Here is a 5,928-nt window from a genome sequence, read left to right as displayed (position 1 = left end):
TACTTTGATGAAAAAAATTGAAAGTAATGGTGTATTCCTTCAGCAGGATTATATTGCGACTTTAAATATTCACTCATGTCAAGTTAAATTGTATTTTTAATTCCTAATTAGCATTGAGAACAATGCAGTTGGGAAGCAATTGACTTTGTGTAACTTGCACAGGAAAATGGATGTAAGGGTTTTATTTGACTTCCATGAAAACTGATCCACTATGTCACAACTTCAGTTCCCAAAGGATTTTATTCTGTAAAAGCTATGTGGTTAACTCTACTTGTGTGTACAGCTCCCAAAAGAGTTGAAGTGCAAAGATGTCCCTGGTAACATTCACCGCAATCTCATTAAGCTGATATATCTGCATCTACCTATTAATAAAAAATATATCTGCATATTTATGTACATTACTCTTAGTCTATTTTTAAAGTATAGAACTATGCACCCATCAGTCATTTCTTCTGTTTTCTCAAGGCTCCTCTTAGTTGCATGCCATTTTCTGTCTCTCTTTAAACCACAGGCTAACATCTTGAATGGTACTCTCTTTAGGAATGAACAAAACATCCTTAGGATATGACAAAGGAAAGGAAATGCAAGCTGGAAATACTCACTGTTTCATCTCAAGAGGTGAACTGTGATAAAGGCAACCAGACTTCTCTGGAATAAGTTCTACCTATGGATAAAATAATTCCTACATACAAGAAAACAATTGCCAGCCAACATAAAACGGTAAAGCCAGAATGAGCGGTAAAAACCCAGCATTGGAGAGTGAGATATTGGAGAGCAGCTATTAAAATATCTTGCTCAATTTCTATTGCACCTTAAAATGAAAGTCATCAAAATGTCATTACAGGCCTTGCCTCCCAGATTCTTTAGAGTGAACTGAATCATTTCTGGAAATTGAGTGCTATCCTGGCTTCACTTAAAATCCTCTGAAATAACAGCAGAGTAAAACACAATGTGAAATTGATGACATCGTACATTACAATCCACAGCACACTCATATACATACCAGGATGTTATTTCTCTTCAGACACCTACAATTAAATATTTCTTATGAAATTAACAACTCACAGAAAACGTTGCCTTGGGGAAGAAACCCTTGAGGCCAGAAGCCCCAGAGCCTGGGCTCAGTTCTGCAAAAGCTGAGGTTGGCAAAGCATGCATACAGCAGAAAACAAAAACAAAATAAAAGAATAACAATAGCAATAATAATAATAATAATGATAACAACCTTGAGAAAAAAAATCAATTATTTCAAAATTAATTCAAACCACCATGTATGACTCCAGCAAGGCAGCCCAGAACTTCTTAAAAGCATCTCAGTTTAGAGCTGCAGGTGAACTGGACAGCTCACTGCAATTAAACAATTAAAGCATCTTTACCCAGGCTTTGGGAGTGGGTGTGTGTGTGTGGGGGGGGGGGGAACTAGATCCCTGTAAAGAATTTCCAAGCCTGAAGAGACCTTTGACATGCTGTAGCTCTGGCTGAAGTTAGTGCGCTGCTCTAACAATGAAATCTACACACGTAAAGATTATTTTTACTGACACTGCCTCGCCCTCCGTCCCCCCCCGCCCCCTCCCCCCTACATGAGGAGCGACACCAAAGCAATCAGCAGCTCTAGGTTCCCAAGGATGAAAAGAAACACGGGAGGCACCTGATTGCACTTGGTTAACAAAAGCTAGGGCAGTCTTTTGAAAATGACTAACAATAACATTCTAACTGGTTATCTCCAAACCTCACACGCTAAAAGAAAACTACTCACATTTTAAATCGGCATATTTACAAAGCTGTTTTTCCAAAGCACATGCAATGTTTGAAAAGGGTTGATATATAATTTTTTTTTTTTTTTTACCTTTCAGTTCGAGGAGGGCGTCACTCTTCCTGGATCTCATTTTCCTGAGGATAGTCCATGCTGGCCGATTTAGAAGAAAAATCATTAGCATATTAAAAAAGAGAGGGAGAGAAAGAAAGAAAACCCACCAAGCTGCTTTGAGAAGGAAACTAATGGTGCTAGCGGCGATACGTGCCTTTCCTGATTCCCATTTCACCCTCATCTTACTCGCGTTGTCTGTTTCCCCCACAGCTTCCATCAGTTAGCAATTTTTAAGGGAGCAGGGCTGTATTCGGGCTCATCTGCTGAATGGGGCTGTGTTCTCCATGGCCTCTGATTCACCCGCGCTCCTTTCTAACAAGGGTCTAGAAAGCAAGTGACCGGGGGACCATTCAATCGCACACAGGCATTACGTTTCTGGGTGTTGCCGATAGCAAACCCAGCAACTTTCCCTAAAGGAGACTAAGACTACTGGTCCCAAGCGCGGAGCCACAGCCGATCCTCCTAGGTGTGCTTTAGCGCTTGGGCAAAGCGATGCTCACCAGGTCAGGGGAAACTAAACGCTGACTTACTGGGTCCTGGCGAATGCGGGTACAGGCTAGGCGGTCCCAGCTGAGAAAGTGAGGACACCCTTCCTCGCTCGCTCTGTCCACCTACCGTCTTATCATGCGACTCACAAATGAAATGCTAATAGACGCGAGGACTGATGCCAATTTCCTGCACTTTGCTCAGCGTTTCCGCGGCCCCAACACAATAAAAGATAGCTGTTTGTGGAGAATGCCTTGTTCCATACCATTAACTCCGAACAAAACATATTTTTAGTGGGACAGCGGTGTTTACTCGTAAGAACAGATGAATCGTTCTGCACCATATATCACCCGCGGACAAAGACATTCAGCTACAGTTTTGGACATAAATCAAGGTACATGCTCTTCAATTAAAAAAAAAAAAGAAGAAGAAGAAAGGAAGGAAGAAAAGAAAAGAGAAAAAAAAATGACTGCTTAAGTCCCTCAAACCACAGAGATTGAGGTCAGCCCGGCCATAGCAACCACAAGCAGAACTTCGGCTTCCAGAAAGACCTAGCAACCGATAAATGAGTTCAGATCTCTTTTCATCTCCACTGGTGTGAAAGCCAAAATTAAAAAGATTAGATCACCTTGGACCCATCACAAAAGGTACCACAATGAAAAAGTCATTTCCAGTCTTTGAATCGCATCAAATAAATAACATTCATCCTTGCTATAATGAACAACTTTCAAAGTAAATTGAATCTCCATCACAGGGCTTTCCCTGGCCGAACAGTATTTACATAACAATGTGTCAGAGGAAGACCTGAATGGATCTTGTAAATGGGGAGCTGGGGATAAAAACGTCTTTAGCCCAGATTACTCTATGTTCAGACTACTTTGCAGTGCCTCTCTTATAAAGTGTCTTAGACCACGCACATCAACAACGTTTTTAAATTGTGGGAAATCAAAGTTTTAAATGTCTGGACTTGCCCAGTGAGCCACCTTTGTGGGGCAAGAGAGTAAAGATTTATAAATAGATAGATAGATAGATAGATAGATAGATAGATAGATAGATAGATAGATAGATAGATAGATAGATAACAAATCACTTACTGCCCTTAATCCAAGGTCTAGACTCATTTTGTGGCAAAGAAATTTTCACCTCTACAGATCCTCGCCTCTTTGTTCAGACCAGCAATCTTTGATCCTAAATAGCCGTTTCTACATAGAATTTTCACACAGTACTTAAAATAAAAACACATTTGCAGATTTTTTTTTCTCTTTTTAGCACGTGCCTCATTCATCATTTGCTATTTCCTCGAAAGTCTAAGACACCCTCCATTGTCATGACAATAATGTCTGTGAAGTTTTAGGAATGTCTCCACTCACAGTGTTCATCTTCAGCCGTCTAACTGGGACTGGATGGCTCCTGGTCACTAAACAATAAATTAAGGGCTAGTCTCCAAATCACAGCAACTCCCAGAAACTATTGAACCCTACATATGCTTTCAGATGGCGTGTATTCAAAGTAAGACAGCCAAATCTATAGCAAAAATATACTGGCCTAATCTTATCTCTTTGTGGAAGCTCACGGTAGATATTATTATTTGAACTCCACAGGGAATCTCATTAATTTTTAAAACTCTCTGACCTCAGTACAGTTGAGTGTAAAAATAATTACAAATTAAGAATGAAAGAATGCCACTTGGATTCTGCACAGCCATATGCTCTGCCTTGCACAAAACGATACTATCGTCAAACAGAAATTCTATTTTTTTCTACAGATACAGATTATAACAGCATGATAAATGTCACCACACAGACATAAAAAGCAGCTCACCCTTCCTCCAGTCCCGCACACACCTCACCTCTGAAGAGTATAGTAACACAAAGCAGGCATTTACACTGACAGGTTCTGCAAGCAAGGAACATCAGGGAGGGTACCCACTCAAAGATATTTACCTATAGTCACTTCCTTTGTAAATCACAAATGTCTCTCTCCGGCACAAAGATTCCGAAAGAATTGTATATCAATATTTCCTTACCTAAAACTTGTCAGAAGAATGCTCTTGTCCTCCACGGTCAGTCATCTCTGGTTCCCCCTCTTGCCATCATGGGAATTGGCTCTGATATGTTGATTATTCAGTGCCTCAGTTACAGCTGTGACACTCATCTGCCTGCATCGAACCTATGAGGAGAAATGAGAGAGGGAGGGCAACAGAAGGAGAATGGGAAAGAGGGGAGAGAGAGAGAGAGAGAGAGAGAGAGAGAGAGAGAGAGAGAGAGAGAGAGAGAGCACACTACAGAGAGACTAAGAGAAAAAAAGAAAGCCAGGACAACCGACCTGAGTGTAAGAACCTAAAACCTCTTGCCAAGTGAAGCCTGAACAAAAATGATCAAAGCTTTGTTCTTCATCAACAGAGTAGACAGCCTTTTCTTTCCCTCACTCTCTTTCTCTCTCTGTCTCCTCTGAAAAGTGGGACTGCTACTGGGGAGTCTCACCAGGAAGGCGCAGACAGAGGCAGACCTTCTCCAGAGTGTTAATACTGCCTGCCCAGAAGCCCGTGCAGAATACAGGTACCTATTGTTCCAGAGACAGATATGTAGCCAGCCAGTCAGCCCCTGACAGATCTCCGCAAACCAGCGAGCCTGCCTTCACTTTAACTCCTTCTTTCCTAGTGCCTTTTACGGAGAAGCAGAGGTCTTCTCATCACCCAGGAGAAATAAATGGGGCTGAGACAGATGATCTCATGACAGAAGCTAAGCCTGCATTTTTTTTTTTTTCTACAAAGAGGGACTTTAGCTACTAGTCCTGAAATGTGGCATTGGAAGGTAAATGACATTTTTCCTCTGGGAAGAAATGAAGGGTTAGAAAGGGTTAGAAGAGGAAGACTTAGTTAGTGCAGGGCTGCCAATTTAATACGAAAGGAAGAAGATGAAAATCAAGGTTATTTCAAATGCCCTGACTGTAAATAAAGATGTTCCAGTACAGATGAGGTCCATGAAACCAGCAGGGTCCCAATCTTGGGCATAGGGGTAAAGCCCATTTAAAATATTCCCTATAAAATGCCACCCCAGTAAACCTGCTTCCCTAGGGACTGAACTCTCTTTGGTCCCCGTGTCCCTTTTTATAAACTCTGTTGCTTTCTCAAGAGCCCCCCCAAATGTCTCTCATCTCTACTCCCTCACCTGTGCCTAAATCTTGCAAAATTACAGAAACTTGGAGTGGGGGTGGGGGGACTTATTCTCCATTTTCCTTGGTGAATCTGAAGATTCAGATAACACAGTTGATTCTTTAAATTCCTGAACCTCAACAGACCCCACTATGTTTCCAGTTTTTCAACTCTGTGTATTAACTGAATGGCTTTCTTTTCCTTTAGAGTGTATAAAAGGAGGCTTTGCTTTTGGTTATATGACCATAGTGGAAAACGGGGAATAGAATAAAAGAAAAGTAGCTTGTCCCTGAGTTAAGACAAGAGGTGAGCCAGAAAAGAACTCACTACCTGTACTTTACTTTCTCTGAACATCGTTAATATGTTGCCAAGATTCCCCCAAGGAAAACTGTGCATATTCCGAAATGGTAGGTGTGCTGCA

The 5,928-nt window shown here is 41.3% G+C and overlaps 1 long non-coding RNA gene across 1 annotated transcript; it reads right to left on the bottom strand.

The window, feature by feature from the left end:
- Positions 1-1,757: 1,757 nt before the first annotated feature.
- Positions 1,758-4,882, bottom strand: LOC110327083. The gene is made up of 3 exons (XR_002380805.2): positions 4,837-4,882; positions 4,380-4,522; positions 1,758-1,906 (listed from the first exon to the last, which is right to left on the bottom strand). It is a non-coding gene; the product is annotated as an uncharacterized LOC110327083 (long non-coding RNA).
- Positions 4,883-5,928: the final 1,046 nt, after the last annotated feature.

The sequence above is a fragment of the Mus pahari genome, chromosome 9 (assembly GCF_900095145.1).
Source record: "Mus pahari chromosome 9, PAHARI_EIJ_v1.1, whole genome shotgun sequence".
Lineage (NCBI taxonomy): Eukaryota > Metazoa > Chordata > Mammalia > Rodentia > Muridae > Mus > Mus pahari.
This window is presented reverse-complemented; position numbering and strand designations above follow the sequence as displayed.